Source organism: Choloepus didactylus, chromosome 20 (genome assembly GCF_015220235.1).
Source record: "Choloepus didactylus isolate mChoDid1 chromosome 20, mChoDid1.pri, whole genome shotgun sequence".
In the NCBI taxonomy this organism is placed as follows: Eukaryota; Metazoa; Chordata; class Mammalia; order Pilosa; family Megalonychidae; genus Choloepus; species Choloepus didactylus.
The window spans coordinates 43,912,918-43,926,887 of record NC_051326.1 but is presented as its reverse complement, the minus strand read 5'-3'; the positions used below and the strand labels follow the sequence as shown (position 1 = coordinate 43,926,887).

The 13,970-nt window shown below is 40.2% G+C and overlaps 1 long non-coding RNA gene and 1 pseudogene across 1 annotated transcript; one reads left to right on the top strand and one right to left on the bottom strand.

Annotated features, from left to right (window-relative positions):
- Positions 1 to 429: 429 nt before the first annotated feature.
- LOC119516481 lies at positions 430 to 1,828 on the bottom strand (annotated as a pseudogene).
- Positions 1,829 to 6,820: 4,992 nt separating this feature from the next.
- On the top strand, positions 6,821 to 12,862 carry LOC119516799. Its single transcript, XR_005213375.1, has 4 exons — positions 6,821 to 6,846; positions 9,456 to 9,539; positions 10,633 to 10,694; positions 12,762 to 12,862. It is a non-coding gene; the product is annotated as an uncharacterized LOC119516799 (long non-coding RNA).
- Positions 12,863 to 13,970: the final 1,108 nt, after the last annotated feature.

The window sequence follows — 13,970 nt, the reverse complement described above, 5'->3', positions numbered from 1 at the left end:
TCTAGGCTCAATACCTAGCAGGTCCCACCCAACCCCCATGCTATACGTTTGTTCCTGCAGAAATAATTAACATAAATGTCCATAATATTAAGTCCACAGGCAATTTGAAAGTGGAGCTCTAGCTAGAAAAAGTAGTAGTAAAGACAAAATAAGCTGGAATTCATTAGAAAAGCAACAAGAAGATTTAAAAAATTATTCCAGTTTAAGTCAGAGTTGAAGTGGCCATTAAGTCCACCAGCTTTGCAGAGCTGTGATGTTTTGCTGTTGTTCTCTGAAAAAAAAAAAAAAAATCTACAATAAGCACTTTCATCCAAGAAAAATACCATGTTGGCTGAGTTTGTGTGGTCCTTCCCAATACTTTATATTTTGTACACTGCTCCACGTACAATGGTTAGGATGTGTTCACAGATGATGCATCTCTACAGTTTTTCATGAGGCCATCAGCTTCTGAACACCTTTGATTGTGACTGCAGTAAACAGAGAGGCTGAGATGCCTCCGCAGACCTGTGCCCTTTCAAGGAGATCCTATCCAGTTCAAGAGCTTTATTGAGAAATTTTTTTCCTAAAGCATCGTCTCCTTTAGTGTTGCCCATGCGGAATGCAATATTCATTTTGCTTCTATTCTGGGGCTCCACCAGGCATACGTAGAATCCTTGAGGATTATCAATAATACTGTAAATCATTGGCGATTTGATGGAGCTGAGCTTCTCCATGGCCACTGCCCTGCCATTGTTCTTAATCCACTCCAGGACCAAGCCCATGACATAAATGCTGAAGCTCGGAGACGTGTTGTACAAGGAGCTATTCCCGGATTGCACTTTGCATTCCAGGACTGAGGGGCACTCTCTGAGAGCGAGGCCCAGTAGGGCATCGCAGATGATTACCACCTTACCACCATGACCCTGCAGAGCCCACGTTCTCCTGAGCACCAGCAAAAATCACGCCAAAGTTGGACACATCCATAGGCTTAGGCAGGAAGTTTGAGGACATGATACAAACCAACACTGTTCCTTTGACATCAGGCATAAAATCAAACTCCACTGCTTGCACAGTCTCATTCACACCAGGCATGTCTGGGTTAAGGTTCCAGGTCCTTGGATCTGGAATTTTTGTATAACTCCCAAGTTTGGGGTAGACGGTATTCACAGTCCCAAATTTCTTGGCTGCTTCTGCAGCCTTAGCTGAACAAGCTTCTGTCACCACATAGTGTGCACATCTTCCTGCTTTCAAGCAGAACAGGTTTAAGGGGACAGCAGTCAACTGGCCAGACCCACCTCCTCGCACAAAAATCACCTTGTAGTTGTCTGGATTGGTTAACAATTCCCACACCAGATTCTCTGTAGTGTTAATAATCTCAGCAAAATCTGATGACCTGTGGTCATTTCAAGAACACTAATCCTAACTCCTTTGTACTCTAATAATCCTTTCTGTATCTCTAACTATACCAAGCGCTGCAACTTGGCAGCCCAGCCTGGAGTTGACCACTTGCCTCGAAGTGTCTGTGGTGCCCAGTGCAGGCTGGGAGTTGACAGAAGAAAATTGTAGACAGAATGCAGCTCAGGGGCAGCAGAGTGAGTCTTAGCCACAGGGTTTTATTTCATGACCCCCTTCTTCTAAGCCTTGCAGGACTCGCCTTCCCTCTCCGTGAGGGTTGGATCTTTACTTCCTGTTCTTTGGTCCATGGAGGTCCTTCTCCCACCCCCAGGAGGGCCCCTCTTCTTCTCTGGTGGTTCGGTGGGGAGCCTGCACATTCCCAGAATGCATCTGTCCCCAGCTCAACGGAGAGCGAGTGTGCTGAATCCACACTTTGAGGCCTTCTGGCTACCATCTTGGGATATGGCAGCTTAGCTGGCTAACATCTAGGAGACCAGAAATTCTAGCAACTTTCTTGGTCCTCATACTTAATTTTGTTCTAGGAGGAAGTATTAAGTATAAATAGATTCTTTGGGTTTTGGAACTTAACTGTCAGCAAACTCGAAATATGTAAGTGGATAGAAAGCAACAGATGAGTCAGGAGGTAGCGTGTAGGGCCTGTGTTAGAGACACAGCCTCTGTGAGGTGTGTGATGATGCACCGTGTAAAGATCTGGGGACAGAGCTACTGTGGCAGAGGGAACAACGAGGCTATGAGGAGGCAGCAAGCTTGGACCATGTGTAGAACAGCAAGAAAGCCAGGATACCTGGAAAAGAGTGAAGGAAAGAGGAGAATGGGAAAATAAGTTCAGAGGGGTTGACAGGGGGCCAGATCTATGAAACTCTTGTAGGTCAGGTATGCTGGTTTGACGCTGTTATGTACCCTAGAAAAGGCCATGTTATTTTAATCCATTTCTGTGGGTGCAGACCTATTGTGGGTGGAACATTTTGATGAGGTTGTTTCCATGGAGATGTGACCCAACCCATTCAAGGTGGGTCTTAATCCTTTTTCAGAGTCCTCTATGAAGAGAATAAAAGATAGAAAAAGCCATGAGAGCTCAGAGACAAACACCTGGAGAGAGAGTTCACAGAGGGAAAAAAGCCCTGGAGGTGCTAAGAGAGGAAGCCACTGGAATGAGAAGCTGAAAGCAACAGAACCCGGGAGCGGAGGACCAGCAGATGCCAGCCATGTGCCTCCCCATGTGACAGAGGTGTCCCAGATGCCAGCAGCCTGTCTTCAGGTATCATCCTGTTGATGCCTTAATTTGGACATTTTCATGGCTTAAGAACTGTAAATTGTAAGTTAATAAACTCCCACTGTAAAAGCCAGTCCATTTCTGGTATATTGCATTTCAGCAACTTTAGCAAACAAAACACCAGGGTTACAAGTTTGGATTTTACTCAAAAGTGTTTTAACATTCTATAAAAGTTTTGAGTTGACAAATGTGATGGTTAATTTTATGTGTCAACCTGGCCAGGCTATGGTGTCCAGTTTTGATCAAACACTGGCCTAAATGTTGCCTTGAAGGTATTTGTAGATGTGATTTAAGTGAAGTGGGCCTCCTCCAAACAGTCTGTGATGATTGTATGTACCCCAGAAAAGATCATGTTCTTGAAGCTAATCCATTCCTGTGGCTGTAGACCTATTGTGGGCAGGACCTTCTGATTAGGTTATTTCAGTTGAGGCGTGCCCCATGTGGGTCTTAATCCTCTTACTGGATTCCTTTATAAGAGATGAAATTCTGAGAAGCACATAGAGAAGGCCAGAGAAGCTGAGGGAGGGCACACAAAAAAACAGAGAAACCACAGAAACAGAGAGGAAGCCACTGAAGCCAGAAGCGAAGCAACAAAACCCAGGAGAGAATGGAGAGCCCAGCAGACGTTGCCATGTGCCTGGCTGTGTGACAGAGGAGCTGAGATCGCCTGTAGCTGGTCTTTGGCAAGAAGGTATCATCCTATTGATGCCTTGATTTGGATATTTTAGTGGCCTCAGAACTGTAAACTTCTAAGCTAATAAAAACCCCATTGCTAGAAGCCCGTCCATTTCTGGTATATTGCATTTCAGCAACTTTAGCAAACTAAAACACAGTTGCTTAAGTGCAATGTCCTTAAGTGCAATGTCATCCTGCCCAGCATTGCCAGGAATGAGCTGGTTATTTTCTAGATAAGCTTACTTCAAATATTTTAGAAATTTCTTTTCAGAAGGATTATTCTTTATCAATGCTTCCTATATATCCTTTAAAATTTTGCATAATTTTGATGACATTGTAAAAATATAGTTCTACATGGATGGAAACTTTCTACATTATAATTCTGGAAAATATTAATTTTTCTCTAACACCCCAATTCATAAGGCCTGACAGGAAAATATTACTTTTTAAAGGTAAAGGACTTTAAAAAAGTATTAAGTTTATGGAAAGAGAAAGTTGGAGTATAATAATTTAATCTCTACTAACTCCATTGTAAGTTAATCACTGATTTTATAAAAGAAACTTTATAAAGCATGTAGCAATCGACCTGGAAGTTAGCTTAAAGCAGCAGAGCAATGTCATCAGCAGGGGGTGGCAAGGACTTTTGTCTAAGTAGTCATTATAATTTGACATCTAGAGAAATTCAATAATATTCAAATAAGTGATCATTTATTCATTTTTACATTCTACTGTAAGAAACATTGTCTACAAACATTTGTTTCTTCATTACTCAGGTGAAAGAAAATTTTCCTGCTCTTTTTAGGCAGAAATGCCCTGAATCTTCTGGCTAGACTAAGGCTCTGACATATGAGACTTAGAAACTGAAGGATTAGTATTTTAAACCCTCCTTGTGGCCATTTTGGGTTTTGGTAGCAAGTCTGTAAAATTATACTGGACGGTAACTATGCCAATTTGGATGTGTTATGTCCCCCAAAACACCATGTTCTTAGATGCAATCTTGGGGCTGATGTATTAGTGTTGATTAGGTTGGAATCTTTGGATTAGGCTGTTTCCATGGAGATGTGACCCACCCAACTATGGGTGGTATCTCTGATTAGATTATTTCCATGGAGGTGTGGCCCTGCCCAATCAGTGTGGGTCTTGATTGGTTTACCTGAGCCCTATAAGAGCCAGACAGAAGGACCTCAGAGCAGCTACAGCTTAGAGAGACATTTTGGAGAACACCATTTTGAAATGCAAACTAGGAGCAAGCAGACGCCAGCCACATGCCTTCCCAGCTGCCAGAGGGTTTCCAGATGCCATCGGTGTTCTTCAGTGAAGGTACCCTACTGTTGATGCCTTTGGACATTTGCATGGCCATAAGACTGTGACTCTGTAACCAAACAAACCCCCTTTATAAAAGCCAATCCATTTCTGGTATTTCGCATAATGGCAGCGTTAGCAAACCAGAATAGTAACTGTGATGGTTAACTTGGCCAGGTTATGGTGCTCAGTTACTTGGTTAAGCAAGCACTGGCCTGATTGTTATTGTGAGGATATTTCATGGACTTAAATCATCAGTAAGTAGACTGCATCATGGCTGATTACATCTACAATCAATTGAGGAGATTCCCTTCCATAATGAGAGAAGTGTCATCCACACAGTTGAAGGTGTTAAAAGGAAAACTGATGATTTCAGCAGTCAGAAGGGAGAATTTCCATTTCTTCTTGAGCCAGCCAGCTTCTCCTGGGGAACTCATTGAAACCTTCTGTTCTGGTTTGGTAAAGCTGCCAGAATGCATTATACCAGAAATGGGCTGGTTCTTACAATGGGGATTGATTAACTTACAATTTATAGTTCTTAGGCTGTGACAATGTCCAGCTCAAGCAATCAACAGAATGATACCTGGACTCTGAAGAAAGGCTGCCAACATCTGGGACACCTCTGTCACATGGGAAGGCACATGGCTGGCGTCTGTTGGTTCTTCTCTCCTGGGTTTTGTTGCTTTCAGCTTCTGGCTTTAGTGACTTCCTCTTTGTTTTCTGTGGGTCCTCTCAGAGTCTCCGGGGCTTTTCTCATGATCTCTTAATTTCATCTCTTCATTTCTGTATGTGTTTTATCCTCTTATGAAAGACTCCAGTAATAGGATTAAGACCCACCTTGAATGAAGTGGGTCACATCTCAACTTAATCAAAAGGTTCTACCTACAATAGGTCTGCACCCACAGGGATGGATTAAAAGAACATGGCCTTTTCTGGGGGACACAACAGCTTTCAACTACTTTTGAAGAAACTTCATCAGAGTTCCCAACTGCCTGCTCTGGGGAATTTGGACTTGCCCATCCCCAGAGTCACGTGAGCCAATTCCTATACAAAAGTCTCATAATATTTACATTATATATGTAATCTCCTGCCACTTCTTTTTCCCTAGAGAACCTAGACCAATAAAATAACTTACTCCTAAAAAGCTGCAACTATGAAACAGTACTCAACGGCAAGAAGTGCAGAAAAATACAAATAAACACATTTTTAAAAACCCAACAAAGTAGTACATCCTTATAAAGATGGAAGAATAGTTAAACGGAATCATTACGAGAGACCAGAGAACAAAACTGATTACACAGATTTTTTTAATGTTTTCAAAGAACACGCTTTGCCCCCTCCCCATCTATCTCCTTTAATATGCATTGTATTTATTTAAACTTGTTAGACTCAAAGCTAATTTTTAAAAATCTTATGAGTTATTAGCACCTTTTTTGGGCCTCAGAAACAGATTTGAGTTAATAATGCTTCACAGATAAAAAACCCAATGTCATCTTGGGCTGCTATTGCAAGCCTTCTCTCTTACTTTATTTTATCCTTTACGTCCATCTCCACTTCCACTCCTCGCTCCCCACCCCTTCTCCTCTAGTGTCTTTGATACCTGTTCCTGGGTATTACATGCCATGTACAAAAATGTAGAGTTGTTTGGTGTGTGTTTAATTTACACAAACAACAATGATTATAGATCTTGTTCTTTTCTTACTATGATCACACAAAAAAAGGATTTTCTGTGTTGCCGTATGTTTATCTGTTTCACGGCTTCTGCCCGCACAGTGTTCCATGGAATGTTTACGGGATCTCTGTCTTATCTGTAGCGCCCATCTTTTGTTTAACGAAGCTGTGTGTTAAGCGTCCTGCCTCTCCCAGGTGGAAGTCAGAAAGGAGTTTCCACCTTACCCAGCAGCCAAACGCAGGCATCGCCTGGGCTCTGCCACCCATAGGCAAGGGCTCAGGGTCGTGGATTCTCGGGTGGGTGAGTGAGGATGGAGGCCCCCGGGTTTCACCCTCCGGTGACCCTGGCACAGTAAGGGCTGGCGGAGGCTGGGCTCTCTCTGCACCAGAGCCCTTTAGCGGCTGCGCAAACCCCGTGGTGCCATTGGCTGTTCACCGCAGGACTAGACCATTTCTGGACTCGGGTCTTTCTGGAGATGTTGTAAACGGCTCGAATCACTGGACGGATCAACTCTGCTTAAGCCAGACTGGTAAGAATCCTGAGTAACCCAATATATGAATTCCCCATGTCTTACTCCACTTACGATGAGCCCTTTAGATTGCTTCTAGCTGTGTGCTATAGAAAACAATGCTATAATAAACAGTCATATGAACCAGAGTGAGTTTCGTTGAAGCTTGGATTGCATGCAGACTTAATTACAGTAAATTATGCCAGATTGTATTTCTGCTGCTACCCTGCCATCAGTATTGGACGCTTCCCGACATTCATCCACACTCTCAACAAAACTTGGTTTTATGAAACTTAGAAAAAATTTCCCCAGCAGATGGGAAAGCAATATCTCTTGCTTTAATTTGCATTTCTCTGACAATTTGTGGGATTGAGAATCTCTTTTTATATTTGTTGATTACTCACTTCTCTGTCCTGCTAATTCAGCTTCTTTGTACTTTTTTCTTTGGAGTTTTCTGTTAATTTATAGAGTTCTTTGTAGATTTTAATATTCCCTTTTCCCTTATTTTAGAAATTTTATACATATCCTCCCACATGCTTGCTAAAATTTTTTTAAAATGAGGAATCTTCTAATGAATAGCTATCCTTAACTTGAATGTCAAATCCATTAGTGTTTTCCTTATGCTTTGTCATTTAGGAATTAATCTTTAACATTTTAACAAATAAAACATTTAATAGTTGTTAAGAATGGTATATATGTGTTCTAATATCTTGATTAATTGTCAAATTATATCATAAAAGGAAATAAGAACTTTTTTTGTACAAGAAACTCTACATCTAATCATGTTCTTCGAATATATATAGCTGTATAAGACTATATTCCAGGCAGTTACACAAATAAATAAATTGAGAATGTGATATGTGCTATGACAGATGATTACAGGGAGCTTAATAGCTTTATAACAGTGGGACCTGCATGAGAAACCAGACTCAGAGGAAGTGAAAGAGAATTATGCCCTGACTTAAAAGAAGGGTTGTGTTAAAAGAAGATGCATTATATCATATTGACGGCATATGATGAACATTTAAAAAAAATATATAAACTTTAAATTTCATCAGAATGTATACACTGGCAACAAATGGCCTTATAATAAACAACAACAGAAGCAGCAATTTTAAGTGAAACCTCAATCTATCAGACTAGATTTCCTTGGGTATTTCATTTCAAAACCCTTCTCCTCCTTTTTAACTAAAACTAATTTTTGCTTTATTAGAGAAAGATAGCAGGAAGAGAGTCAAAATTTGACACTAAGTCAAAATTTCAGTACCACATACTCATTTATATATATTGAATATTTTAAAACAAATGGTCTTGGTTTATACCCTGTCGTGTATATATAACATTGCATAGAAACCTGTTAAATTAAAAAATGCTCTTTTCCTTTAGACAGCTATCCTGGGAATTATGAGGTCAAGAGTTAGGTTCCACTTCCAGATAAATAGCTGCCTAACAACTCTTGCTATTTAGAAAATTTGTACTCTTAAGAATGTTATGTGATTTTGTGATTAAAATGACAACTTTGTCTTTTAGAATGATGTGATGACTTCTGCTCTGAAATCAATGTTCCTTTATATATGTGATGGCATCAGTGTATGTGTTCACAATTCCATCACTGAGTGCAAAAGAGTGCACCATAGTAATCTAGAAATAAATTTAGACCAAGTATTAACATGAATGGTAATAAATAGCAAGACATGGCTTATATACATTTTCATAAGGGCAACAAAGTTTTAGAAATTCTTTGCCAGGCAGGATCATAAATAATAATGAGTAAATATTCAGATATTCATATGTAATTGGAACAGGACTAGTATGAAATGAAAGCACTTCAGATTTTGTATGGAAATTTGACTTGGCAATTTCCATTTGTTTTCTTTTTATATGTTTTTTTTCTGCTGTTCTGTTTCCCAGTTCCTTGTCGTTCAAAGGATTTTTACAAATGATATCACTGATTTCCTAGGCTGTGTTCTGTACACAAGATGCTTTTTTTCCTTACATCTTGCTTGTCACAGATTACCCTCTGTAAATACAGAGAAACAGAAAAACAGAACAGATAAGTGTCTATTGTCTTTCTTTGTATGTGTGTGAAAGTGACTTTGGGGAATTTGGGCTACTCAAGTTAGACAAAAAGCTCTTTCTCTTTCCTAGTGTTCAAATCTGAATTTCCTCACTGTTTCCACTGTTCTAGCTGGATTGTATTCAGGGAACAAATTAGAAAAATCCTAGTGTCCTCTGCTGTTTAAATAGGTCATTGCAGTGGAGAAAAGTGTATTTATTTGTTAATTTCTTACAATTTTTCATTAACAATTAAAGTGTTTTCTTTTGGTGTTGCTTTACTGCATTTTTTAAAATAAGAAGGTCAAGTTATAAGAGCTGAGTAATTTGTAACTGGAGTGCTGGAACTCATTCCTTGAGCCTCCACATTTAAGAATGAATGATTCTCTCTCTGTCTCTTTTGCTCTCTGTCCAGCTATGAAGCATTTATTTGGCTTAATTGAAATCCCCCCTCCCCTCCCTTTGTTTACATTTAATGTATACAGAGATTCATATTCCTGGAAGGGTAATGAAAAAAATGAATGATATAAAAGATCATTATTCAACAAATAGTAGTACGTACTTTTTTGTTAAAGGTACAGAGATGACAAAGATACAGTTGCAGCTGTGCAGAGCCTGGAGTCAAGTGGGGAGGACAGATGTGAAAACTACTGATGGAGGTATGTCTAGGTTGTCGTTAAGACAGGTGCCTGAGTTAGGGACAAGGTAGTGGCTGTGAACATCAGGGAAGACTTCCTGGAGAAGGGAACACTGGGCCAGGTGAAGAAAGGAAGATAGGGCTTCGCACATAGAGTTGTTGCTGGCAGGGTCAAAGACCTGGAAGCGGGAAAGAACACGGCAGGTTTGGGGAAGTGCACGTAACTTAGTACGGCTGGACTGGGCACTGTGTGTGTGTACTATGGAGAGGTTGGCCAGGTGAACTGGAGACGTGGTTGGAAACAAAGTAACAGGGAATACTGAAGATCATGCATGTTAATGGATTCATCAAAGGCAGAGCCAGGCACAGCTTTATTTTAAGCATGACAAGATTTTAGAAAAAATTGTTTACCCACTGGTAGATGGTAGATTAGGAGAGGGGATGGAGCTAGGGAAACATGCACTCACTGCCATAAATGAACCCACAGAAGTTAAAATTTAGGAATGCCTCATGATAGGCCTGATCATGCCTTAGTTTTGATATAGTCCCTTAATCCTTAGCTACTTAAAATACACGTGATAACATTGTTTTATTGAGGTTGACTGATCATAATTTGAGGACGTGTCCAAATATGAGGAATTGTGCAAAAGAGCTGCATAAGTTCAAAGAATGCCTTTGATCAAAGTTGGAAGCCCTCATCTTGAGTTGAGGGCTGGTAGGTTTTCTGTCTTTTACTTCAGGTCCTGGGACCCAGAAGAAGGCAGTCATAAGAAGAGGGCTTATATTTTTTCATATAAGCTTGTTCAGAAGGAACTGAGGGATTCAGTGAGCTCCATCTAGGGAAAAAAGTGGAAGATTTGTTTACCATGGTATCATGAGAGACAAGGATTAGGCAACAGGGACTTTTTAACTGCTCAAGATCCTTTTCCTCCATAAACAAAAAAGCTTGTGTGTTTGCCCAGAGGGGCAGCAAAGAAGTGGAAGCTGGGGAGACTGCATTCCAAACAGAGACTAGACTTGCAGGAATTGTGACCTTAGTATGACCCAGGCAACCCTTCACCCCACAGTCCCTTGCTTCTTCATTTCTAATGATGTTTTCTTCCACTCTCTTGCAGTCACTGACTTTCAACTCATGGCCAGTACCTTGTCAACACCTGAAATTGTCACCTCTGAAATGGTGATTTCAATTATCCCTCTTTTGACCATCGCCAGCTTGTTTCCCCAAGAATCCCCAATACAGTGCATTCCAACTTCATTGGGAGCTCTACTCCATTGAAACCATTTCTTATTATCCATTGACCTTTCCTGGCTTTACTTCAGTTCTAGTCAGAACAAAGCGTGGTCAATCTGTAATTTCCACCTTTCTCAAAGTTTCAACTCTCTTTTTTTTCCTCTTCTATCTTACTTGACTGGTAAAATCCATCAGTCCAACTACCATCAGCTTTCTCTCTGTCTACAACCAAGAAGCTGATTATCCCTAGAGAAGAACCCAATAATACTTATTTTAAAGTCATTATTACAAATATCAAGAGGGTTTCTACTTTTTTCTTTCCTCTCTCTGTGAAAAGTATTTTATACTGTCTCCTTTTGTCTCAGACATTTACTTAGCAACCACCTCCTTAGTCTCCCCGCATTTTTCATTCAGAGAACAAGACTTTATCTTCTTAACATCAGGCTTACAAAACCTCTGCAGATGTCTCCATCCTTTTTTTTTTCCTCCTATTGCATTTGAGGTCTCTTTGCTCCTCTTATGAAAGTCTGACTTTTACACTTGCTCTTGGTTGGCTCCCATCACACTTCTCAAAGTGTGGCTCCTCTCTGAGTTAGCTCAGTCCTATTTGTTTTCAACCACAGCCTCCTTTTTGTTCCCCTTTATAGCATTTTTCAGTTTGTCATCATTTGATTCCATTATTTATATAATCTAATTATTAATTTAAATTAATTATTTAAAAATCACCTAATTGTCAATAAAAATCAATCACTAAGCACTGTATTAATCAATCAATTTATTATTTACTTTATTTGCATTCTGCCCTACTAAACTGCAAGTTCCTTGAGAACAGAAACCATTTCTGTTATTTTTATTATTGAACTTCCAGTGCTTTTCTTGTGGTTGGTGTATTAGCTATGATATAGGTTTAGCTACATATAACAAAGACTCAAATTAACAGGAACTTAAACAATGTAGAAGCATGTTTCCCTGTCATGTAATGGCACAGATATAGAAGGCCCAGAGCTAGGGTGGCAGCTCAGCCTCACGAGGTTACACAGAAACCAGGCTCTTTCTGTCCTGTTGTTTTGCCACCCTGGGGTGTTGCACGGGCAACATGACATTCACTTTCTAAAACACGGTATGGAGAAAAAGGAAAAGAAGGGCAGACCCTCTTCCTTTAAGTACAACACTTGGTAGTTGCACACTTCACTTCTGATTATAAATTATTGGGCAAGAACTTGGTCACGTGACTGCACCCAGCTGTAAGGGGAGCTGGACCTCAGCTAAATAAGCCTTCTATTACTGTGGAAGAAACGGAGAAGAGGTATTAGGAAACCAACTGTCAGACTTTGCACAACAGGTATTCAATGCATGTTTCTCGACTAAATTAGTATATAAAAGCAGAAAGCTTCAAGGATAGAGTAAGAGGCGATAGCTGTCAAGTTGGGAGGAAAGCAGAAGCTGGCTCTGAGCCCGGGGCCTACTCCATGGGAACTAAGCAACAGAAAGGTCTTCCTGAGATGTTCCTACCTACACTGTCAACAGCAGTTTTTGTTGTGGTTGTTTTAATTAGAAAAGAGTACTCGGTCCCACCCCACTCTGCCTCACAGCTATAGGAACTTAAAAGCAACAAAACCACTAACATTCAACAACTGTCTTACTGATCAGGGTTTTTCAAAGGTTGAGTTGTGTGGCAGCCCGTGGCCTGAGCAAAACAGGCCTGCAGATCTTTGGTGCACAGCAGTCTGCGTGACCTAGGCAGCTAAATGTTTAACCTATTGTCTTTCTAAGCCAGTGAAGGGAAAAAAGGTAAATTGACCTTACAATGTAACTTTATGAAAGCAGACAGGAAGTGAGAGGCTCTTAGTCTCACAAAAAGAACAAAATGTAATTGTTCAAGTGCTATTCTAGTCCTTCCTGCACCACCCCCCAGGTCAAACTAACCTGTTCCTGCATATGCTCCCCCCACCTTTAGGAGGACCTTTATCTTAAATCTTTACAAAAGGCTGTCTGCCCTTTTTTAATCGCTAGGTCGTTGTCTTTGCCAACGCGATGGCTGCCGGTTCTGAGGGAGCCATCATGATCTCTCCATGACTTCTCACCCTGTTAAGTAAGCCCTGAATAAACGTTCATGTATCAGAAAATCTCGTTGTCTTCTTTGGCCTTTGGACTGGCATGGCCCTCTTGGGCTGTGACAAGTTGTGACCCAGCATTAGTGGGTTGGGAAATCAGTTTGCTGGGATTCAACCAGCTAATGAAGTTGAAAGAGAATAAAATGGAAAGCATAGAGTTTATCACATGAAGTAAGGGTAAATACTTATTTCATGCATGCACACTACTGCATGCTTGTGTATACATGTGTGTGTATGTCCTAGGCTGAAATGTATTGTGCAATTCTCACTGAGTTATAAAAACAAATTTGAAAGTACATGAAGCGATACCTATTGGAGGCAAGATCGTGAAGGTGTTTTGTTTTTTTGTAACGTTCTCCTGTTCCATGTCTGCTAATCCCTCCTCCTCTCCTCTTAGTGAGGTGTTTGACAACTACAAAGCCAGGATTCTTTAAGGTATTCATTCCTTCTAGTTAGAAAAAATGGAGACAAATAAATTTAATATGACCAAAGTGACCATAAAGCTGTGAACTCGGGCAAGCAAAACTTTGCTTGATAATGCCAACATTATCTGGGACCACACCAGCTTCCTTTCCACTTAGTTATTGGTTTACTTCAGGCTATTCTAATTTTAAAAATAATTTATATATTTCAATGTTTGAATTTATTTTATTACCTGTAGGCTTGATGTAAATTTACATATCTCCTGGTACCTCATCTAATTTCAAATGGGTTTCAGATGAGTTTTTATTTTGCTTTGTTTGGGTCATGGTTAAAACAACTCTAATCCAACTCTAATGCATTTTCTAATCTGTGCCGTTTCTGGGACTGGATTCTCACTGAAAAACACATGGATAGGATAAAAGGCTCTTTAGAGTCTCTGCTAGGTCTGAAATGATATGGTTTAGACTGTGGCTTTGCATTTTCTCCACGATCTAGTTATAGTTACCCAAATCACAAATTAGAGGTCTGTAGTACTCTGCTGTATCCAATACTACCATCTGCTGGTGCCTATGAAATATTACACTTTTTGGCCAAATGTGAAGAAAATATTTGGGGTATTGAATTAGGGAAATATCAAAATATTTTAAATTGCACTTTAGTGACTCTAAAATAAATTGAGACATGT